Source organism: Balaenoptera borealis (genome assembly GCF_965194805.1).
Source record: "Balaenoptera borealis genome assembly, chromosome: X".
NCBI classification, from domain to species: domain Eukaryota; kingdom Metazoa; phylum Chordata; class Mammalia; order Artiodactyla; family Balaenopteridae; genus Balaenoptera; species Balaenoptera borealis.
In genome coordinates, this window is record NC_138881.1 from 80,090,384 (window position 1) to 80,116,567 (window position 26,184).

Genomic DNA, 26,184 nt, shown 5'->3' on the forward strand with positions numbered 1-26,184 from the left:
GATTGGCAGCACAAGATGAAAGGAACCAGCTAGAATGGTCACCCCAATTTATCTCAATTCAAGTTTCCAAGGAAGTAATCTCCAAAGACCCAGTGCCTGAAGGATTGGGAATATAAAACCATATGAGATCTTAACATTCTGTCATGTCTTTCCAAAACTGGATAAAATTTCCCCCTTTTAACAGTGCAGTCATATAAGGAAATAGGCTGAGTGTATTTTTAGAAGTTTAAGAGGGTTAAACACTTAATTATTTAAGTTGTTTTAATTTTTTTCTCTCATGCCAATTTTCCCAAATGCAACAGGAAAAAAGGAGCTATTTGAAAAGCCATACCAAGAAAAAAAAAAAAAAAAAAAAAAAGGAGAGAGAGAGAGAGAGAGAGAGCTCTCTTATAAGCCGAAAGATCACAGGACCAAAATCACAAAGTGGTTTTTAAGCTAAGGCTACTTTTCCATCAGTATTCCTCATGAATGAGTTGTTTATCAGTGCTGGGTTATATAAGCAGCTAGCTGCCTGCATCCACAGCGTGAAGTATGTTTTGTTCGGATTCTTTTCAGTTAAATGGCGTTATCGCTAAGAATATAGGCAAGAAACAAATTTCAAAGATATGTAGCACATTCCATCTTATTGATTACATATTTCTTCAAATAATGTGAACCAAATCAACAAAGCCAACTGGTTAAAGGATGATTACAAGTAAATAAATTCGTGGAGAAGGAAAGAGGATGTAGAATATAAATGGGGACAAATCTGACTCTCGAAAAACTCGTCTCAAATTACAAAGGAAAGAAAAGATGTCCTATGGAAATGGATGACTACCTAAAACATTTTCCTACCTGCATCTCTTAACTTGTAAGTCATTTTGAATGCCAGAGCTGCCAATGCCAAGGTCATCTTTGACACTGTGTGTGTGTGTGTGTGTGTGTGTGTGTGTGTGTGTGTGTGTATCTGTGTTCATTTGGTAGTCCCACATTTTCAAAAGCCCAGTATGTTCCAAATTGCTGAAATTCCATACAGAGCTCTAAATGATATAATACTGTGTAGAAATGTAAATCACCCTCGGTACAGGGAACTTCAGTACTGACAAGTACTACTGTTAATTTCTGAAAGAAAATGTATATTTCTTCATATCTTAGAATGTTTCTCCAGAAGAAAATATTTTTGCCTTATCTACCTAGGAGAAGAATAAGATTTAAATACAGAAATCACCTTTTTATTTCTGAATTTTCCTTACTTACGTTATCTTCCCTAACACTTTTTTGTTCTTTTGGGGCTAATTCATCTTCCTTATCTTATAGTGCCACCTATTGGTAAATCATAAATATTGCGGGTTTTAGAACTTGAAGATAGAAATAATGCCTAAAGCTCACTGCACGTCCTAGTGAAGTTTTTTTTTTTTTTTAGAAAGTAATGCATATTGATTTACTTTGCATCTTGTAATTACCTCTGATATCAGTGATTCTTAATATCATGGAACCTCTCCCACAATAAGCATACACCACAAACATTTTGTACATAATTTCATAAGTTCACAGCCCTCCTGAGAGCCTATTCATGGACTTCATTTTCAAAAGTGGTAACGATTTCCAGAAATTGACTAATTTTCTCAGGTACATCCTAGAAATGCCACCTTCTCACTATCTTCCACTTATTTTGTGAGCAAATCAATGTTACCAGTTAAAAACTACCTAGAATACCAATGAGCACTAACATATCTGGCTTGAAAATATTTCATTAAACATTTTTGGATGTTGCTTCCTATCTTTTAAGTATAAAAAAGGCATTTCAATAGAAACAAATATATAATGAAGTCATCTCCCTTTGTGTGAAGAAATATGAATGAACTGTGCATTAAAATTTAAAAGCAACGTAGTTCACTGCCAAAACTTTAAATGTCTCAAGAGCACAACAAATTCTGAACACACTAAGATCATGTTGCTACTTCAATATTCTTGGGAATGGTGAGTGATTAGTTGGTCTATGGTTTAGGATCAGTTTCCATGCTTGTTTCTTGAGCTTCTTCTACCTCTGAGAGCTTTTCATCATTTTCCAGTGTTTGCTGAAGTTCATGGATGGTACTAAGAAGAACATGAAACTGTTTCCTTCTCAATTCTAGCTTATCTTCAACACTTTCTTTAATATGTGAAAGATGCTCTAGTTCTTTTCCCAGAGCCTCTAGTTCCTTTAATGTCTCATGCCTGTCTGGATGACGCTGGATCACTTTTGCCAATGCATCATATTCTTGGCGATTTTTTCGTATTCGTTTCGCTTGAAGAATTTGCTTTTTGCACTCAGCAATTTTTTCATGTGCTCCAGCAATGCTACATTCTATTTTTTTGTAATTTTTTTCATAATTTTCCATTTCTCTGAGATTCATATTATACACCAGCAAAGTTTTGCCCATTGAAAATTCACATTGGGACAGTGTGCTCAGCATATGTTGGTACTGGCTGTATCCCTCTTCCTGGGATCCAGAGTTGCACCATTTAATGAAACTTTTCACTAGCAGATTAATTCTCCGATCATCTCCAGCGCCATCTCCATCAATTAGGAGATGCTTCCGTATGACTTCGTCGTCAGTCACGGTTCCCATGGCGTGCGTGGCGGTGGCGGCGGCGGCGGAGGTCAAACTCCCACAATGCAGCCGGGTAAACAGCCACGGAGGAGGAGGCGGCGGCGCCCGCAGCCGCCCGCTCCACCGCCTGAGCCCCGCCACCCCTAGTGAAGTTTGATAGACAGCAGAGAGAGATCCATACTTTTGCCCTTAGAATTCTTCATCCCTAGGAAAAAAGCAATATTTAATCATTTTCACTATTTTCTCATTCAGCGTATTTTATTCAGGTGTTCTTGGCAGCAGTTATTTGTAAGTCAATTTCCCTAGATCTGGGAACCACAATAAAAAACAAAAATGGATTATTCGGGCTTTTATATTAGAGTTTGCTTGTTTAAAGGAAGAATGAGGAAAGACTTCCTTCTTCTCTACACATAAAGAGAAAGCTTCTATAGGGCAACTGTGTCCTTCCTAAGGAAATAGCAAATCAGTCCTCATTTTCAAAGACCTATATTTGATAAGTTTAACATATAGCCTGGAGGGAAGCTGAAGGAGTGGATGGAGGGGCTACCAGATAGTGATTATAGAGATTCTCTTCTAGAACTATCTGTAGCCCTCATCTCTGTAGGGGTAACTCTTTTACTCCCAATCTGAGTGGGGGGCTGGGACCCACTCCTGGTACCTGGGTAATATGAATGTGGATCTCTGAGGTTTGCTCCCACTTAGTAGGGCTGTGAGACACAGATTGAATAGGAACAATTTAGAGAAACTACTTCTTCTCCCCAGATGGGGGAAAGGGGTTCACTAATAGGCTCTTGCTGATTTCAAATCAGTCAATAAAGCCTGAATTTCTCTTCTGAGAGAGAGAGAGTCAGTCTGCATCACTATTCTTCATATCTATGCCAAGCATCATATCTACATTGAGAATAAGTTTGGAAAGAGGATACATTGCATATAGAAGAAATTTGAGTCTCAGAACTCTAGGAATATCCCACTTATTTATAACCTTCCTCCTTTTATCACCTCATCCTTTCCCAATGCCATTAATCACACTTATTTTATGAGAGATTAATGATGAAATACTATAATAAGAATCTTTAAAGTTCTTTAAAAAGCAAGCAATGCTACACATGTATACAAATATGACTTTTGTTCTCTAGTATTGAATCACATGATTATACTCAGAGAAGAACTTTTGGATGGTAAACAACCAAAAGAATTTATATGATGTCATCTTCAGAAGGCTGAGAGCATAGGACAATTTTAATAACTCACTTCCACTATTAAAGTTATTCATTACATGGAAACTAGAAAGAACTAGCACACTGGGGAGATGTGCTTAACTTTTAGCAAAGGGAGTATATCTTAAAAGGAATTCCCTTCCATTTTCAATCTCTAAAAGTAAGACAAACATCCTTGACTCATTTAGATACAGACTTTTCCTGAGTGTTGATCCACCAGATGGTTTCTAAAGACCCAGTAAACAGAGCCTCTGTAGATTTGCACAGGGGAATTATTCTTTAAAGAACAGACAACCCAGGAAATGCACCAAGGCAATCACTCAGCACAGCATCCTAACATCCCTGCATAAGAAACAGAATGCCTTCACTATTTAAATGGCATCCCTATGATTAGGAGATACAATGATCTAAGCCCTTCAAAATTTAAGAGTTGAAGATAATAGTTATATTTTTGGAAAATTTTATTCAAAGTTCTTCTCATTCTGATTCACTAAACATTTTCCCAAAGGCACTAAGGGAGAACTTCAGTAGTATTAGGAGAAACAGACTTTAACTCTCCATTTGTCACTAAAAACTAGGGTTGCTTTCATTCATTTAAAAAAGGTGGAAAGAGGAGAAACTTGTTTCTCAGACCTGAAAGTGCGATGGTTCACTTAAGACTCTGGGGGACAGTGTGTTAAGTGAGGCAACAACAAAGGAAGCTAGCATTTATAAAGCATTTACTATGTTCTAAGCAATGTGCTAAAAGCCTCTGATCCTAATCACACAAGGAAGATACTATTATTATCACGATGTACCATGTAATTTGCCCAAGGTCACTCCTCAAATAACTGGCAAAGCTGATACTCAAACCCGTATGTGTCTGACCACAAGTCAATGTGGTCCTATGGATGAACAGTTCTGGGGCAGTCTGCAAGACTTCCCAGAGGAGATGGTCATCTTAGCTGAGACCTGAAGGACAAACAGGAGTTAATTAAGCAAAGTGGGAACAGGAAGACTGTTCCAGCCTAAAGGAAAATTATAAGAAGACCTAGAGTAAAGAGAAAAATAGGGTTTAAGAACTGTGAATAATTTTATGTGGCTGAAGCATAGTGCTTGAGAGGAGTAATGAGGGGGAATCATGATAAAAAGATTAGGAGATCGTGGAGGACATTATTTGCCAAATTAGAGAATCTGGAATTTATCACGAAGGCAATTGGAGACCCATGATAAGCAGGCAAGTGACATGATCAGATGTGTGTTTTGTAAAATGTTCACTCTGGATGAAGAAAACAAAATAGATGGGAGGGGGCAAGACTAGAAATCAGAACAGTTAGGAGGCTGCTTCAATTTTTCATAAAATAAATTATGGTGAAAAGAACTAGAATATTTGCTAAGGAAATGGAGAGCGAGAAACTTGAGAAATATTTGGGAAGTAGAAATGACAGGACTTGGAGACTGGATGTGGGAGACGAAGAAGAGGCAGGAGTCAAGTATGACTTTTAGGTTTCTGGCTCAGATCCCTAGTGGATACAGAAACTGAGACTGAGAGAAAGATTTTGGAGATTATGCATTTATACATACCTGCTACAATCCTCTCCGATAAGTTGTTATCATCCTTTTTAAAAGATCCCATGGGGAAACTACAAATTCTCCTTTAGAGCTAGAATACTGAAATAGCTTCTTCATTTGATTAATATTCACAGGGTGCCTTGTACTCATGGTATTAGGCACTGGGGAAGGATAACAGAAGATACCGTAAGCTATGATATCTCCCCTCTAACACTTTGTTGGGAAGATATAAGATACAAACCTAAAAATATATGAACTTACAGAAGTGACTGACAGAATAGGTGACTATATAGCAAAATCAACTAACAGTTTCATAGTACTGTAGTATAGTAGTATGCATATTCACCTGGATAGGCTAGTTGACACTGTGACGTAACCCATTAAAAGGCTACTGCAGGTCTAGGTGACTTTCCAGAACAGATATCCTCGACAAGATGACTAGAATTCTAGAATGTCTTAGGGCACTTCTTCTTGCCTGTCAGAGCAAGTCAGGAGGTCAACTTAAAGGTGGCAGTGGTGGTGTGAGCAACAGCAGAGAACTGTGATCCTCATCTATGCCCAGAGGTGGAAGGGAACCAAATATTGCTGAACAGTTGTAATGTCTACAACACTGTGTCAAGCACTGTGTAATGTCTACAACACTGTGTCAAGCACTAGGTAAGTCCTTTGTAAATATTAACTTTACACCTACCCCCCAAAAAATGAATTAGGCACCATTATTAGCCCTGTTTTACAGATGCGGTAACAGTCATTGCAAGGTTAAGGAACTTGTCCAAAGTCAAAAAGCTAATAAATGATATAGAATCGGGATTTGAACCTTGGGTACACTGGTTCTAGAGTTCTATCGCTTAAGTGTTCTGCTACGCTGATACACATGACAACTCTTCTGCTTATTTTATTCAAGAGGTAGAAGAGATCAGTATAGGAAATTGCATGTCTTAACTTGGACCTGTGAATGAGAAGGGTGTGTTTGGGGAACGATGAGAAGAATGACATCACTGAAACAGGGCGCTGGTATTGGGAAGTAATGGAAAATAGGGTTGTTGAACATCAAATTCACCTGAATATAATTCAGAATAGTGCTGGAGTCCATGCAGAGAACCTACGTGCAGAGCTGCCCACACCAAACACACATGTGCGTGCATGCACATATATGCTATACTGTGCTGAAGTGACAAAACCACCTTTAGAAGTTAGTTCCTTTGCTTTCAGGGCAATTCATCAGTTAAACTTTATTGAGTCCTTCTATGTGCCAGGCACTGTGCTTAAGTTCTAGTAACTAAGTTAGAAACACCCTGCTGGTGAGTGACACCATGGCGAGCCACAGCAACAACAGCCAACATCGGAAAAGCACAGTCCCTTCCATTTGTAATCTAGCTATTATCCTCTATCAGTTACAATTATTTGATCACAAGTAACATAATATCGCTCTGTGTAATTTAGGCAAAAGAATTTTTTTTAAAAAGAGAGCAGGATAACAGGAGACTGGAGATCTAATCTTGGAAAGAACTGGAAACAAAGGAGCTTGGAAGCAGACTGCAGAAACAATCTAGTCAGTGCCTCACCACTGTTAGGAGTGAATGAATGTCAGCTCATTTTCATTTCTGTTACCCTCCGTTAAAAATTTTAGTTCCAGGAATGGAGTTTCTGACTTGTCCAGCTTGGGTTATAGTTACCCTTTATTTAGGAAAAGAGAGGCCCAATTAAAGTACCACCAAACTGTAGGGAAGAGGTAATTCCTCAAAAGGAAATTGGGTTGCATTTAGGAAGAGTGAGTGGATGCTCTATATCCAAAAATCAACTAATATTTTATCCAAACTTGTTAAATTCAGACCTATGAATGACAAAATTTATTCCATCAACATATCCTTAACAACAAGGAAAGTAAACTCCTGTCCCTAGTAATCTAAGGGGTATAGCCTAAAATAGACATCCATAAGGACACGGACCAACACACACATACACACACACATACACAGAGACACCTCTTATCTTTAAAATTCATATGGATTTTCCATTCTACTTTATAAACTATATATCTTTATATTAATATAAATTTGAAGAAGACAAGTAAACAACTATGGTGCTTGTAATAATATCTAATATTTATTGAACTCTTAATCAGGAACCTAACATATACACACCTTTTCATAATATACATAATTGCTTACAATATTTTAAAATGGAAATTATTGGGGACTTCTCTGGTGGCGCAGTGGTTAAGAATCCGCCTGCCAATGCTGGGGACATGGGTTCGATCCCTGGTCTGGGAAGATCCCACATGCCACAGAGCAACTAAGCCCGTGTGCCACAACTACTGAGCCTGCACTCTAGAGCCTGTGAGCCACAACTACTAAGCCCACGTGCAGCAACTACTGAAGCCCGTGTGCCTAGAGCCCGTGCTCCACAAGAGAAGCCACCACAATGAGAAGCCCACGCAATGCAACAAGAGTAGCCCCCACTTGCCACAACTAGAGAAAGCCCGCGCGCAGCAACGAAGACCCAATGCAGCCAAAAATAAAATTAATTAAAAAAAAATAAAATGGAAACTATTATCCTTATTTCACAGACAAGGAAACCGAGGATCAAAGAGAGAAAGCAACTTCTGCACAGTTAATAAGTGGTAGAACCAAGATTTTGGTCCAAGCCTGTGAAACCTAAAGCTTGTGCTCTTTACTGCTATCTGATGTATTTACAATTTATAAGAACTTTGGTTTTTGTTACAGGTAAATAGCATTACTTCTTTTGGACATATTAATAATGGTAATTTCATCAATATTTCATTATTCTGAAATTTCAAATAAAAGTCATTTTTTCAAGCTATTGCTGCACTAGAGGCAGCTACTTTTTACAGTAATTGGTTTGGAAATCTTTTATTCATGAATCAAATTAATTTCTTACTCTGATGAAGTGATTTAAAAAGCTATTCCAATAGTTTTATTTTTTCAATTAAAATTTAACAATTCTATTTAGTATACATAATTGTTTATTTTCAGAATTGATAAGGCATCAGTGTCTTTGCTTTTAACTACCTCAACGTAATACAATAGTATCTTTTCAGACTGGCTGTTCAAGAAAATATACACCAAATTCTTGAAGACAGTTACTAAATACCTCTTAGGTCTTACTGCAATATAATTCTGCAAAAATACACTTGAAAATATCCTTCTACATTCACAAAAAACCTGAAAAAAATAATTCTATAGAGTATCTAGTGCTAATCTTTACTTGGCAATAAGAATCACTACAATAGTGAAAGGTGTAGATGGAAGTGACATTGTGACAGTTGAATGTTCTAATATTTTGAATTCTGAAGGATTTATAAGAGGAAGATGTTTCTTTCACAGTCCAAATGAGTGCTTTTTACTGAAGGGGGAAAAAATGAAGCTATTAAAATGGTCTCATTTCTCCAGGAAAATATTTTATGACTGTGTCTACATGATGCCAAAGCATGATTGATTTGGCGATTTCAATAAGGTTAAAGAAATTGTACAAGTTAGTGAAAAAATGAGTCAGAATGGTAATTTGGTTTAGTGGAGCTGCTTGGTTGCCTTTTAACCTTCAACTGGTATAGTTTGTGTATATAGATAAAACTCAAGTCATTTATCTTCTGTGAATTTATCTTTCAATGTGTGCCCACTATCATCCATGTCATCAAAAAGACCAATCACAATGTGAAGCTATGAAATTGATGTCAAATAATTACCACCAGGATGCTTTCTTTTCCTATAGGTGGTAGAAATTAAGACTAAAGTTGAACGTAAAAGAAAAAACAGTACCCTGTAAATAAAATAAAGCCATGTTTGAAAAGGATATATTTCAAAGCAACTAATATTTTTCTTTTTAGCTTATTTTCCCAATAAAGGTATTTTAAGCTGAAACAAGTTGTTCACTCCAACCCAAACAATAGTGTGCATTAGGGGAGGAGAGAGATTACATTTCTATTTTTATGAAAAGTTGAAAATACTTATATTTCTCTCAGTAAAATATCTTCCAAAAATATAACCCCCAAAGTGACTTGTATATGTGTATTTTCTTAAATAAAAAAAGGCGAGGACTAAAAATTGTAATTAATATTATATAGATGACTCCACATATTTGAGTCTTTTGTTCATAGGAAGGAACATATTTTTAAAGAATATGAATTAAATATCATAAAGCAGTAGCTGAGTCTTGAAGCATCATGAAAGAAAAAAGAACATCCACATGACAGCAAAAAAAAAAAAGCATAATAGAAAAGTTTGAGTCAAAAGGTCAGAACCTGTCAGCAACACCTGCTACAATTCAATTCAATATAATCTACTTTTATCTAAATAATGTGAAAAGAGGGATCACACTATGTAGGAAAGGAGGGCAGTTATCTTATGCTGCAGAAAGCCTATGATATTTAGTATTAGAGAGGTCTTTATCCCATTTTAAAAAATAAATAAGTGCAACACTAAACAAATACACCAAACAGATAATCACAATTTTTTTTCAAAAAAAAAAAACATTTACTGTATTTATACTTCCCCGCACATTCCGAGATTGTGTGGATGTGAAAGCTTTGTTCCTTCATTTTATTAACCAGCCAAACTTATTGATTATAGACTGCCTAATACTCTGGCTTCTGTTGATCCTGCAGGTGAATATATTTTCCTAAACTGATCTTCAGACTATCAACAACAACAACTGAGCCCCTCCATTTCAGATTCCAGGATCTACAGCTAAATGGCCTAAAGAGAGTATGAATATGAGGTCAGTGTACATGAATTTGTCAGGCAAACCCCTTTGAAACTCTGCTACCTCTATTTTTCCCTCCTTTTTCTTTACACAATAATTTATTGGTAGTCCACTCAGTGCAAAACACTGTGCTGGGTACTGTTAGGAACTCTTTACTAAGGGGGAGGGGGGTGCCGGATAAATTAGGAGGTTGGGATTTATACATACACACTACTATATATAAAATAAACAACAAGGACCTACTGTATAGCACAGGGAACTATAGTTGGAATTTATACATACACACTACTATACATAAAATAAACAACAAGGACCTACCGTATAGCACAGGGAACTATACTCAATATCTTGTAATAACCTATTATGGAAAGGAATCTGAAAATGAATATATATATATATAACAATCACTGTGCTGTACACCGGAAACTAACACAACATTGTAAATCAACTATACTTCAATAAGATAAAAATTTTTTAAAAAGATAATCTGACTTTTTTTGTAGCATACTGGCCTTCTTTTTCTCTTCATTTAACTAAATTTAGATAGATCAAAACTATAAAACATCTTCCATAAGAAATTATTACCAACATAGAACTCAAATAGGAATGAGTTGGCTCTCAAAGCATTATATCTGATAAAAGGCCTTTGTAATATCATATATCAGTGTTGTGATACAACTAATATCAGACTTTTTCTTGAGTTTCTTCTGACCTGCCCAGATTTCTGTCCTTTTTCTTGCACTGTGGAAAATTATTGAAGTTGACTGGATTCTATATCTGGTCTTCTACTTAGCCAACTAATTGAGTACCAAAAGCTTATTTTTCTTAGTATGATGACAAAGTAGTGGTTTCTTCGGGCTAAACGGAGGATGCAAAAAGCAGAACCTTTTTTTTCTTACCATCTCCTCAACCTGTACCAAGCTAAAATGAAAGATATGGAATGGTTTTTACTATATGATAAACGGTTTGTTTTTGTCCTAATAATCTGTATTTCAAGTCTCAAGCACTTGTAATTTTCCCAACTATAATTTGCTAACTTATGAAACAGTTCTATACCATTAGGGAGTTTGCTCCATTGAGTTCTGGAGCAATCCAGTAAACTGGCAATCAAAAGGTTAAGAGCAAGCCCTGTAGAAGATCAAGGATATTTGGTTCTAACAACCCAATTTCAGTGCATATGTCCTGAGTCGTAGTTTCTTTTATGATTTTCAAAGAACAGTCTCACAGACTTATTACCATTAAGCATATCATCCACTTTGAACAGAGAAAAAAATAAGAAAAAAGATCGTGTCTATGAAACATAATGACAAAAGAACCAGAATTCATTGAGTGTCTAAAGTGGGCCAGGTGCTTTACAATCCTTAATTAATGTGAATATTGAAACTCACAAGGATCCAATGTATATTACTTTGCTAGGGCTGCCCTAACAAAGTACCACAGATGGGGTGGCCTAAACAACCGAAATGTATTTTCTCACACCTCTGGAGGCTAGAACTTCAAGATGAAGGTGTCAGCATGTTTGACGTCTTCTGAGGCCTCTCACTTTGGCTTGCAGATGGCCATCCTCTCCCTGTCTTCACATGGTCTTCCCTCTGTACATACCTGTGTTTACATTTCCTCTTTCTGTGAGGATACCACTCAGACTGGATGAGAGCCCACCCTAATGACTTCATTTTAACTTAATTACCTCTTTAAAGACCCTATCTCCAAATATAGTCACATTCTCAGGTACAGGGGGTTAGCACTTCAACATATGAATTTGGGGAGGAAGATTCATAATTCAGCTCATAACAGTCAAGTAATCCACTGAAGATCACACAGCTAGTATATGGTAAATCTTGAATTTGCACCCAGGACCATCTGACTCTCCAGTCTCTGCTGTCTTTCTGTTTAGAAAGTCAGTGATTTAGGAATAAAAATAGTTTGTATTTCTAAGAACTTACAACTGTCCATTGTTCCCCGTTTTCAAAATAAACTACCATAGTTGCTCTCTAATATATATGAAATGACTTTTCTACTGTCCCATAGGAATCAGATCTCACAGACATCGATTTCTCCAAAATAATGTGAGGCAGCACGCTGAAGCACCCATTTGGTTGTGGGCTAGGACTCAGTGTGTTCTGCCTCAAATCAAGAACTGTGGTTTGCCCTTATGGCAAATCTAAGGTAAGTTTCAGAAAGCGGTGACTGAATCATGTTCACGTATTCTTTCTTTCCTTGTTCACTCCAAATATTCAGAACATAAAGACACACAATACACTATATTTTTGGCAGGACTGTGAATGTAGCAAACCCACACTTGTATATATATAATTGTAATAAAGCAAGGCATTCCTGTTCGTCTTCTTAAGACTACATTCAAAAACATTAAACAGCAACAAAATGTAAGTAAACACTGCCAAGCTACAATGCACAGCAACACATTTTTATATTCCAGGAAATATAAATATGCTGTGTAAAACGTTCCCCAATTAAGTTTTCTCTTTTGTTTTTTTTCTATAACATCTTTTGTCAATTTATTTAAAGCACTCCTGATATCCATGATTTAATGATAGCATCTGTGAAATAACCAAATGTTCAAGATCAGCAATATTGTTTTCTAATTTCATCCCACTGTCTTACTTCCAATCATTATTGTTGGAAGGATCATAATGCACTAGTCCTGCTTGATGCAACAGAAAAGAACTTTACAAGAACCTTAATTGCACACACATTCTTTGAGTTTTGAAGGGTAGAAAGGTTAAACAGCAAAGAGGAAGGTCAAGCCAGCAAAGTAAAAGTCCGTATTTCATGGAATTACTTGATTTACTTATCACTTTCCTTGAGGTCTGACAGACATACTGATGATTAGGTTAACTCCTTCAAACAGATTTACATGTTCTGGGAAATGTTTGTTTGACCTACCCTTGGAGATGTTTTGGTATAAGGCTTTATATATATATACATATATATATATACACACACACACACATATATATATGTATATATGTATATATATATATATTTAGCAATTTGGTAATTCTTAAAGGTCTTAAGGAATGAAGAAGAGCAGAAATAAGTATCAAGCATTACATATTCCAGCGGTGAATTAAGCTTATGGAAGGGGGTTGGGTTTCAGGGAGTGGTGATGATGCTTCTAAAGGTTTGACATGTTGCTTTATAACTGCTGCATCTCATAAGCTTCCAGGTTTACACCAGGTGTGTATCATCTACAGCTGACTCCCCCTCCCCCCACCCTGCCCCAGCCACATAGTTCTGCAGGTTTTCCTTTTTGGCATATTAGATTTGTCTTTTTACTTTTTCTAGTCTAGAGCCAGGCTCAACAGAAAGGCCAGGTGTTTCATAGTAGATAGCCAAATAAAATTTTAATGAAATTAGACTGCAGAATAATAGGCATAAAAGCTTTACGCATAGAGCATAGTGAATAGATATTAAACAGAGTACAATTTCCCCAATTTGCCCCATCAGTCAAAAGGGAAAGGTCTCCTGAAGAATAACTAATAAGGCGCTATACCTCTCCCTACATCTTATTATCTAAGTGCCTTATCCGTTCACTGTCACATTTTTCTCAAGTTTTGTTGGATAATATATTACTCCAGTCTTCTCAAATAGCTTTTAAACAGCTTTAACCTAAAAATAAAAATAGGTCAGCATTCTGGGCTGTGAAATTGGTGAGACCTTCATTTGCCCCTTACCCTCACACCAATTTTCATAATCAAGGCTTTAGCTGATGTTAAAAAGTCTTATTACACCGTCCCCGACACCTTCCCTCTCCTCATGCCCAATCCCTCCATCAAGTGATCAGTTTAGTTTAAAAATTATATTTCTGTTTGTGTAGTCCATTTTTTGTGATCCATTGTCACAAATCCAAGATACCCTTTTAGAGGCCACATTCAGAAAGTGACCCCTGAACAGGTCTAGTTTGTTTCACGGGTCTCCTACTATGTCACAGTAAAAATAAAGTGTGTGTGTGTGTGTGTGTGTGTGTGTGTGTGTGTGTGTGTGTGTGTGTGTGTTTGTGTGTGTGTGTGTGTGTGTGTTGGTAGGAGTTGCTACTAGGATAAAATACCTACTTTTCTCAAGTATATTCTTTTGAAAAGTCTAAGGGGCACAGTCAAGCTAGTCGTTATAAGAGAGAAATGAGAGAAACTCTCCAATTTCTCAAATATTTGCTGCAACAACACGGTATGAGGGGGAAAGCAGTTGGAAGTGTTTTGCATGTGTGGGAATAGTTCATTTCAACATCATACCGTTCAGGTATAATTTAGGTACAGGGCACTGCATGACCTACACTAATATGAAGAGGCATAAGATAGAGAATGGGCCTACCCAACATCTAAATTTCAGGAAGAGCTTGACTAAAGAGCTGTTTCCTCAAATTTTAAAGTTAGAGAGAATATGTTGTTCATGTTCCTGAAGTTGTGTTGATAGGCCAGCTTTGTTCTTCTGGTACTGCCTAAAATGCTCATTTTCTTTGAGTTCTTCAAACCAGTTATTTTTTCCTGCACTCATATGTTCCCTCTCCCAGAATATGCCCACCACCACCATCCTACCCCACAGGGCACAGACACTCTCAATCTCTCTCTCGCTCTCTCTGCTTAGCTAACTCCTATTCATCCTTCAATTCTCGGTTTAAATAGCACTTCCTCAGAGAGGACTTTGCTCACCACTGCACTATAAAATCAGCGCCTGCTTGTTATTCTTTCTCATAGACTTTGATTTTCTTCCTTCACGTAATTTCATAAAATTTACACTTCTTATATTTAATGTGTTAATGTTTATTTCCCAAAATACACTGTAAAATACTAATTATTTCTCTTTGTTCATCACTATAAATCCAGCCTGGACCTTGGAAGGCACTTAAAACATATAATTTGTTGAATATATCAATACAAGGATGACTCACTCTAGTTACTATCTTATTAAAATTTAGGGTACTTGCCATGAGATGGTGGAGGTAACTTTTTCTGGAATAATAGCCAAGAGAATTTGGTCATTTCAGGGATATCTAATTAACTTTCAAACATAAAAACACAGGCTCCTATTTTGAAAAATGTTTTCCTCTAAATAGATATCTCTTAATAAAACTACCAATTACACAACTTACCAACACTGAAAAAAGAAGATCAAGAAAAATGCCTTGTAGATCGCCTCTTTGCTAATTTGACAATTTTCTGTCTGTTCACTGCTGAATCCCTAGGACTTAGAACAATGTATACCACTATTTGAGTAGGAACTCAATAAATATGTGTTGAATGAATGAGTTGTTCTGTAGCTATTCAGCTTAACTAGTGGCTTCTCTTCTCTGTTACAGTCCTACCCTTCGTCCCTTCCCCCAAGACAGAATCTCCTGATGTTATATTTCCTTTGAACCACTGGCATTCACGGAGTTTCATCCTTTTAAACCATAGCTCCTATTGCTTCTCAAATAATGATATTTACCAATTATTGATCATTTACAATGAACCAAGTACTTTACATGCATTAGTGTTAAACCTGAAGACAACACACCGTTGGCATTATTACCTCCATTTTACAGATGAGACACTCCATTCAAGAGTGGTTAAATGACTTGCCCATGATTGTAGAAGTATTATTTATCCAAGCCAGATATCAAACACAGGTCTGCCTCTCACAAAAGCCCATATTTGCTTTGCTATGTCATGCTCTCTCCTTTAACTCTCTAATTGGCCCCTGAAGTCACAGAATACGATTTTATTTTCATAAAAACACTAAAACAATTTCATTTATTTGTTAAATGTTTAGTACAAACCATTGTTCAGTCAGTTTTTTCTCTATGTAGGTATATGAAAAAAATACTATTTCAGTGACATATGTAGAGAGATTTATCCCAAATAGATAAAATATTTCCTTGAATATGAGTCCCTCAGTTACGTATCTTCTTTTACTAACTCATTGTAATATTTAATAACTCACTATCAGCAAATCTTTCACATCTTATCTTAATTTTCCATACTGATGTTGATTTTAATTTCCTTGAAAACACTTATATCCCCAATAAAATATGAAAACAACTGCTTACTCTTCTTCAAGTTAAAACACCTTTGGAGATTATAGGACAGATATTAAAGCATCCTTCAAGTTGCTCTTCTCTCCAGACATAATCCAAGGACCTTTAAAATTTTCATTTTAATACTGTACTGATACTATAAATCAAATATGTATTTTGACACTGCATTTATTCACTGATATTACCCTTGTGCTTTAGGGCCTCCCCATTAATAGAGGGCTAGAAGAATGGTACTTAAAAAAATATATAAAAAAGCAAAGAAAGAAATAAAAGTATGCGTCAAGAAAGAAAAGTTTATCACATGACTGCCTGTTTGGGACCAGCAAGCTGTGTGACTTGGTGAATGGCATTTACCTTCTCTTACTTTCCAATTTCTCAACTATAAAATAGGGGGAGGGGACGGCATATTAGAGGACTTCTAAGTTCATTTAAGCTCTAAAATATGTGACTCTCTACTTTCTGAGTCTTAAATAATTTTATGTGGAATTTTACATTCAATTATAATTGAATTACATACTTTTTTCACTCTGGTTTTGAAAATTATGAAATACATAATTGAAAAATATGGTCTTCACAGAATATGTCATGGTGTTTTTATAAATGTCTCTAAAAAGTTGTCCCTCATATCACAGTGGATAGATTATGACAGGATTAGAAAGAAAGTGTTTAAGTGGTACTACAATTTACAGCTTTAATCACAAAATTTAAGAGAAAAACGACACAAATTCAGTCATCAAAATATTAGGTGTGCGGTGTTGCTTAAATTTAAGTCATCTGTTTCCACTTAAAATGTGTCGATGCCCTACCTGTAACAAGGCATAATTTAGGGCACCAAGCCTCTAATCAACCTAATACCCAGCTCTCTGCCCCTCGATTATTTACTCCACTGGAAGACAATTTCATTAACCCCCTCCTGTGCAATAATTTTCTCTGCCACATGTTCAGAAAAAAATTATTTTCTAGCAGTATAATTATTTGACCATGGTGAATGACAAGTGTTTTATGAAATTCACCAAGCAGATGAACTCTGACACCTGGACTATTTGAACTAGCTTTAAATTAATGAGGGCCTTTTTTAGTCTATTTGCATGAGCGATTTAAAGCTTTAGATTCTAACTTTAATTCCATTTAAAATTGGTGATACTAAAGGACTTGGCACATCAGGTCACTCATGACATTTGCATTTCAGAAATGGATCTGATAACACTGTATTAAGAATAACAAGAAATTCATCTGGAGTACAGTGCAAAATCCAAGCACCCAGTGCCTTAGTCTCTGCATTACTGATTTTATCTAAAAGATTTAGCAGTTCTCTCTATAATTGGGTTGTGTCCTTACCAACTGAAGAGTTTAACTGCCTCCACAGGGTTGAAAACAATTTCTGAGGGTTTTTCAATGTGGGCAGACACCGGAGGGAAAATTACCTAGTCATTCTGGGTTTAGTGAAGATAGGCTAAAGGCAGGTGCTCTGTGGGACAGCTGTCACCCACTGAAGAATGCCCTTGTAAGCCCTAACAACGAAGGGCTATCACGGGATTTTCTCAGCTGCCCAATCACTAAATGAGGCATATAGACATATATTTAGAGGTGAGATTCTGGCTGTTTCCATTTCAAAATAAACCAAATCATAAAATGGTCAAAGAGAGCATCATTTTCTAAGCGTGCTTAGATCATGTGAGCCTCTGGTCATTTAGACTGCCAAACAAAGTATACAGACAATTATTCCATTAATTCATTTAACTGAATACCTGTTAGAAGGACATACAATGGAAGGTGCTGGGGACACAACAATGAATAAATAAGACACACTTTTTTCCCCTCTCGGGTTGCTCAGATTCTAGTAGAAGGACAGACATAGATTTAAATACAGTGTGGGCCAAGAGAAGTGGGCACAAGATCTTATGGTAGTACTTAGGCAGGTATCCAACCCAGCTTGAAGATGATTCATAAAGATTTCCAGAGAGGATACTTGAGCTAAGGCTTGAAAGATTAGTAGTTTGCCAATGTACTGAATGAGGGAGTAGTGTATTCCAAGCAGAGAAAATTCTAAATACAGAGCTCAAGGATGGCACGAACAATGGGTTGACGGCAACACACACAAGACCATATAGCAGAAGCTAAGTTTTAAGAAGCAAATCATGGAAATCAGCTTACTTTCTTCTTATCTTCCATTTTCCCTAAAAATGAAGACCAATTCCAGTTAACTGAGGAGTCTGAGTAATTAAGGGTTTAAAGCAACAACAATCAATGTAGCAGGGGAGGTGGTGGGGTGAATCTAACTACAGTACATGAAATATGGTCCAAGATTTGGGTTTTATCTCAAGAACCTGCAGCTGACTTAGGTGGCAGGTTGGACAGCAGTGGGCCTGATTCGGTGTTTTTATTTTTTCAGTCTTATTGCTATCATGTGTGCTTGTCAGCAATTTGAATTCACCACCGAGATAGTTGTATAGATCAGCCAGGCCGCTTTCACACAATCAATTATTCTCTGTCTCTCATATTCTCTCTTTCCCTCTCCCTCCCTCTGTCTGTCCCCCTCTCCCCACAACTCCGCCCTCACCTCCCTACCATGCCTTGTTCCAAAAAACTTATAAGGCAGCATAGCAGTTCAAAGATGTATATAATACAGTAACATGTAATAAATTATAATTAAGTGGGGACATAAGGCAAAGGAAAATTAAAGCTGTAAAGTAGGAGGGAGTTCAGTGTGTCAAGTTAGCCAGGAAAAACATTCATGAAGTCCTATATAATGGAAAAAGTGAGCCACAATTTTGGCTCTGTCAGTCAAGGGACTTAAAGAAGGATACACAATTACATCATTCACAATATCTACCTTGTATGAATGAACCCTTGTTCGGTAGAAGCACCACCTGTCCTATCCTTGATTTCTCCTGTGAGAAGAAATTTCACACTAAGTTTATCAAACAAAGCACATCAGAATCACGTACAAATATACAAATGATCTGAAATTTCCAGTGGATTTGTGACCATTGCAAACTTTTTTCCAAGTGTTCTAAGTAGGTGATCCTTTCCCTTCATGTTGTGGGTCCAGTCACAATTTATTTACTTTCATGAGTTTGGTGAATTTCTGTGAGGCCTTTAAAAAAGGAAAATTGTAAATAGTGCTGCAATGAACATTGTGTTACATGACTCTTTTTGAATTATGGTTTTCTCAGGGTATATGCCCAGTAGTGGGATTGCTGGGTCGTATGGTAGTTCTATTTTTAGTTTTTTAAGGAACCTCCATACTGTTCCCCATAGTGGCTATATCAATTTACATTCCCACCAACAGTGCAAGAGGGTTCCCTTTTCTCCACACCCTCTCCAGCATTTATTGCTTGTAGATTTTTTGATGATGGCCATTCTGACCAGTGTGAGGTGATGTCTCGTTGTAGTTTTGATTTGCATTTCTCTAATGATTAGTGATGTTGAGCATCCTTTCATGTGTTTGTTGGCAATCTGTATATCTTCTTTGGAGAAATGTCTATTTAGGTCTTCTGCCCATTTTGGATTGGGTTGTTTGTTTTTTGGATATTGAGCTGCAATAGCCAGGACATGGAAGCAACCTAAGTGTCCATCGACAGATGAATGGATAAAGAAGATGTGGCACGTATATACAATGGAATATTACTTAGCCATGAAAAGAAATGAAATTGAGTTATTTGCAGTGAAGTGGATGGACCTAGAGACTGTCATACAGAGTGAAGTAAGTCAGAAAGAGAAAAACAAATACCGTATGCTAACACATATATATGGAATCTAAAATTAAAAAAAAATGGTTCTGAAGAACCTAGGGGCAGGACAGGAATAAAGACGTAGATATAGAGAATGGACTTGAGGACACGGGGAGGGGGAAGGGTAAGCTGGGATGACGTGAGAGAGTGGCATGGACATATATACACTACCAAATGTAAAGTAGATAGCTAGTGGGAAGCAGCTGCACAGCACAGGGAGATGAGCTCGGTGCTTTGTGACCACCTAGAGGGGTGGCATAGGGAGGGTGGGAGGGAGATGCAAGAGGGAGGGGATATGGGGATATATGTATATGTATAGCTGATTCACTTTGTTATACAGCAGAAACTAACACAACATTGTAAAGCAATTATACTCCAATAAAGATGTTAAAAAATAAATAAAAAAATAAAAAAAGGAAAATGGATTATCATGATTGTATAATGCTATTCCTCCAGCAATATATGCCAATGCTTTCAATGCCTTGGAACACCTCCTCCAAGATGACCTATATCTGTCCTATCACCTAGCAACTATTGGCCTGTCAGCAATTGTAATTTGAGATTTACTATGTGTGATTATGTTGTAGAACAGAAAAGGATGAAATATACTGATGTGATACTTGTGCATTATGCAGTCATTTTCCTGTAGGATGGAAAGAAATTTAAGTTGAGAAATAAGATAGATGGTGGGTAAAGCAATTCTGTTGTTGGTTTCAACCACAGTAAATGGCATCTAATCAGTATCAGGTACCAAAGTTGTTAATTCCCATAAAAAGTGAAGAGAAGTAATTGGACTGCAGAGAATGATGCTACATCTATATAGCACAAAAGTACTTTTTCAGTTCAGCAATCACAATATGTTATAAGCACACTGTCTCCACTGAAGACTGCGTGATTCATTAAATCAAATTTATTGCCTTAAAGTTTTTCCCCTTTTTTAAAGGAGTCTATTTGATGAAGAGATTTTCATTCAGAGGTGAAAGAATATCTACCAACCTACTCCCAACACCCTACAGGGCAAGCTGCAGGCAAAAATCTAACTGTCACAAACAGAAATACTATATTAAAATAAGTACATTTCACTTGTCAGATTTGTTCTGTGGTTCCTGTGGAGGGAATGGCCATATGGCCACGGAGTCCTCAATCCTAGTAAGTCTTTACTTGTGAAAATGATAAAACCTAGCTAATTAAGATGGACAAAATTTGAATGGGAAAACAGAGACAGACATTTGTGCCCTGAGCTTTAAAACCTGTTAAGGCTCTATGTGTGGGGGAAAGGTGAGGAAAATTGAGAATAGGCACAATGCTGGCTGGAGTAACCCCCAAATCCCTTGCAGGAATGGTGAATATACTTCATTTGGAGAGGACCCCGAGGAATGTTTTTCAGTTATATAAATTTCCTGACTAGGTAGCACAGTTGCAATGTTCTGAAAATGCCTCTTTATTATGTTTTTAACATTGAACACAACTTCTTAATATCCTTTTGAACAACTTACATCTTTCTGTGTCTAAAAGAACATGAAAGATTAGATTTTTTTAACATCTTTATTGGAGTATAATTGCTTTACAATGTTGTGTTAGTTTCTGCTGTATAACAAAGTGAATCAGCTATATTTTAAAGGTCACTCTTTCCTATACAAAAAAGGAGAAGTTATAATGAGTAAAGACAAGCACTTATCAAGCCCAAACTCCTAATTCTTAAATTCTCCTGATAGTTGTTCAAGGTGACAGATATTTCCTGCTGAGAATATATTAGGGAAACAGAAAAGTTCTGGAAGGGACCATTCACTGTACATTGGGGTTATATCTCTCAATGACAGTTTTCCTTCCACGCACTATCCCGTGTTCTATAACCTTCCTTGGTAGCAAGCTACAGGCTTAAGGTAGCAACTCTTCTAGTTAAGATGCCTTTCATTCCTGTGGCATTTTCTGGATTCAGGCAACACAAGGGGTCTAAATGGCCTCTGACTTAAGCACCTGTACACCCTGTGAGAGCTAACAAAATGTACCTGGCTGATTACTACTGCCTGTGTTGATTTTGAATAATAAGAATTTCAAAGACTGCTTTTAAACTTGAATTTCTAGCCCTGATATAAACTGCAGATACATTCTCTACTTTTTTAACAGATGAATAAATTTCCCACTGTGATTCATAACCTTTTGACTTATGTTAACAATGCTGAGGCTGGCTGGCATTAGGTAAACCTGGATGCCTGTCTTGTTTCAGTATCAGTTTGAAAGCAACCAGGTTGTCTAGAGGGAAAAAAGGAAGGGAGCAGATGGGCTATTCGGAAACCTCACGATCTTTCCTCTCACAAGGGTTCCCCTTGAGACAAAGGATAGAAGGTTATCCAGAAGAAAATAAGAGACACAGTGAAATAAAACACCCTATCTCCAGCTAGGATGAGTGTTATCTTTGTGAAATTGATGCATTGCCAATGAGGTCTCTGCAGGTATCAGGCTTGGTGATGAATCATGTAATGTGAATATTGATTTAGAATCTAATAATTAAATCGAATTTGCTTTCCCAGGTTAACACATCTCTTCTTCTCCTGCAGGTAATCCCTGCTGTGACAGAGCAGGACTTAGGCCTCCAGGCAGTAAAGGGCTTCCTTAGCCTAAAAACTTATCTAGTAGTTCCTTACATTCCTTTTAGTTTGCAATTCACCACCTTCTTTCACGACTTCCAAGTGCAGTCTCAGGTCCAGCTACTATTGAATGACTGACCTCTTCCAGTTCATAAACCTCCCTTTCCCATGAGCAGTTGGGCAATTTCCTTCAGAGGCCACTAGGAGGCACCTCATGCATAACAAAGTCCCTGCTGAACAGTAAAATAGCTACCAAATTGCTCAGATATCCCAGGAATTACTCTTTTAGAGAATTGCTCAAGGCTCTCTAGAGCCACACTAGGGCAGCAAGTCTAAGTATTATGCATATGACACTACTCTGAAACCCCTTTTGTGTGACCTAAGTTAGGGCTCTGAGTTCTTTTTCCAGTTTTTCCTAAAGTGACTTTGGAGCAGGTCAGTATAGACACTGCATCACTTACCCTTAGCGATGTCTCAACTCATATAACCAGGAGTCTAACAACCACACAGTACCTTTGTACAACTTCTCCCACTTTAAGAGCTGAATAGCATATGTGGAAAAAAGTTTGCTGGCATCAGAGATTGGGTGTGCAAGTGTGTGCGCCAGACCATGTAAATGGGGGGGGTGCCATGTGTGGAAGTAAATGTCAAAACACTACTTAAAGAAATTAAAGAAGACTCAAATAAATGAAAAGGCAACCCATGTCCATGGATTGAAAGACTTAATATTGTTAAAATGTAAATATTGCCCAAAGCAGTTTACAGATTCAATGTAATCCCTATCAAAATGCCAATGGCGTTTTTTGAAGAAATACAAAACTTCATCCTAAAATGCATATCTAAACTCAAATAGCCAGAATTATCTTGAAAAGGAACAAAGTTGGAGGTCTCACACTTCTGATTTCAAAACTTATTACAAAGTTACAGTCATCAAAACAGTGTGGTATTAGTGTAAAGTCAGGCATATAGACCATGGGATAGAACCAACAGCCCAGAAATAAACTCTCACATATATGGTGAAATTATTTTCAACAGTGGTGCCAAGATTATATGGGAAAAGGACAATCTTATCAACAAATGGTGCTGGGAAAACTGGACATCCAAATGCAAAAGAATAAAGTTTGACCCTTATACATCATATACAAAAAATATTTCAAAATTGATCAAAGACTGAAAAATATAAAACTCCTCAAAGAAAACACAGGGGAAAAGCTTTATGACATTGGATTTAGATCTGGCAATGCATTCTTAAATATGACACCGAAAGCATAGGCAACAAAATCAAAAATAGATAAATGGAACTATATCAAACAAAAACCTTTGCACATCAAAGGACATAATCAACATAGGTTAAAGATGCAACCTATGGAATGGGAGAAAATATTTTCCAACTACCTGTATGATTAGGGGTTAATATCTAGAATATATAAAGAGCTCCTAAAACTCAACCACAAAAAAAGCAAATAACCCAAGTAAAAATTGAGCTATGGACTTAAATAGACATTTCTTCAAAGATTACATGCAAATGGCCAATGAGCATATGAAAAGATAATCAACATCATTACTCATTAGGGAAATGCAAATCAAAACCACTGAATGAGATATCACTTCAATCACATTAGGATGGCTACTATCAAAAAAAAAAAAAACAGAAAGTAACAAGTACTGGTGAGGATGTAGAGAAATTGGAACCCTGTGCACTACTGGTGAGAATATAAAATGGTGCAGTCACTGTGGAAAACAATATGACAATTCCTCAAAAAATTAAAAATAGAATTATCAGCAATCCCACTTCTGGCTATATATCCAAAAGAATTAAAAACCAGTATCTCAAAGAGAGACTGGCACACCCATGTTCATAGCAGCAATATTTACAATAGCCAAGAAGTAGAAGCAACCCAAGTGTCCATAGATGGAGATATGGATAAACAAAATGTGGTATATACATACAATGGACTATAATTCAGCCTTAAAATGGAAGGAAACTCTGTCATATGCTACAACATTGATGAACCTTGAGGACATTATGTAAGTGAAATAAACCAGTCACAAAAATCAAATACGGTATGATTCCATTTATATGAGGTATCTAAAGTAGGCAAATTCATAGAAAAAAAGTATTGGGTTCACCAAAAATTCCTTCGGTTTTTAAGTAAAAATAAAAGACACATTTTTCATTTTCACCAAGAACTTTATTGAAGAACGAATTCACTGTTTTGTTCCACTACCTTCTGCCATTTTTCAGGCAGCTTCAGAATTCCATCTTCCCAAAACTTTTTAACTTTTTGAGCAAAGAACTGTTCCAGGTGCCTTTTACAGTCTTCCAGGGAATTGAAATTTTTTCCATTAAGAGAATTTTGTAAAGACCAAAATAAATGGAAATCCAAAGGTGCAATGTCTGGTGAATACGGCAGATGAACCAGAACTTTCCAGTTAAGCTGTAACAGTTTTTCCCTGGTGGTCAAAGAAACACGCGGTCTTGCATTATCTTGATGGAAGATTATGCGTTTTCTGTTGACCAATTCCAGATGCTTTTCATCGAGTGCTGCTTTCAGTTGGTCTAATTGGGAGCAGTACTTGTTGGAATTAATCGTTTGGTTTTCCAGGAGGAACTCATAATAGACGACTCCCTTCTAATACCACCATATACACATCACCTTCTTTGGATGAAGACTGGCCTTTGGTGTGGTTGGTAGCAGTTCATTTCGCTTGCCCCATGATCTCTTCCATTCCACATTATTGTACAGTAACCACTTTTCATCATCCGTCACAATTTGTTTTAAAAATGGAACGTTTTCATTACGTTTAAGTAGAGAATCACATGTGGAAATATAGTCAAGAAGGGTTTTTTGCTTATCACATATCTAAAACTCTATCCACCCACCAGTCTTTCAAATTTTTAAATCATTTCAAAGTTCGATGCAGATAGTGTGCTTTACTCCTCAGAAAACATATGATTAACTAAAGTTCAATAGTTGGGGACTATAGGTGGCTGGTATATAGATTCTTACTGTACAATTCTTTTAAGCTTTTCTTCTATGGTTGACATTTCTCTTAGTGAAATGTTAGAAAAATTACGATCATTTCAGTCAAGTTCAACTGTACCCTCAAGTCCACCTATGGGCCCCTATTGTGCCTTTATACAGACTTCTGCCACAGTAACTTCTTAAACGTTATAGCTTTTAGTTGTTTTACCTTGCTATATTCTATACTCTACTGGGAGTTCATTGAGGATTGAGACTGTGCCTTACCTCTGTATTTTGACGTTTAGCACACTGGTACATAGTAGATATTATTTAATGTATATTGAATAAATCAATCCTAAAATAAATGATTAGTAAATGACTATGTATTCATTCAACTGACAAACATTTCTTTGGTTCCTATAACTATCGTTCACTGCATGCTTATAACATGCCAAGAACTTTGTTAGATACTCTGCCCACACTTCCTCACTTAAGTTTCAAAACAACCTATGGTTTATATATTAATTAAGTTTTACAAGTAAAGCAACTGAGATTCTAAGAAGTTAATAATTTACCCTAGATCACAGAGCCAGTAACTGGTGGAGTTGGGATTCAGCTCCTGACTCCAAGATCCATGTACTGAACCACCTTAGACTGCAAACTATTTCTGTGCAGTAATGCATGTTTTCTGCCTATTATGTGCTGTATACTTCACCAGACACTGGAGAAGCCAAGAGGGAAAAATAGATCCATGAACATGAAGGAAGACACAAAATGTGTGATAAATAAATGTCTGTGTCTA

The 26,184-nt window shown here is 36.8% G+C and overlaps 2 long non-coding RNA genes and 1 pseudogene across 3 annotated transcripts in view; 1 reads left to right on the forward strand and 2 right to left on the reverse strand.

Moving 5' to 3' along the window:
• LOC309620857 overlaps positions 1-26,184 on the reverse strand; it is a 1,080,383-nt gene that overhangs the window by 949,803 nt on the left and 104,396 nt on the right. The gene's annotated exons all lie outside the window — the stretch shown is intronic.
• LOC309620700 (THO complex subunit 7 homolog pseudogene) lies at positions 596-2,627 on the reverse strand (annotated as a pseudogene). The gene has a single exon. The product of its transcript is annotated as a THO complex subunit 7 homolog pseudogene (transcript).
• Positions 2,792-18,138, forward strand: LOC309620845. Its single transcript, XR_014239693.1, has 2 exons — positions 2,792-14,061; positions 14,110-18,138. It is a non-coding gene; the product is annotated as an uncharacterized lncRNA (long non-coding RNA).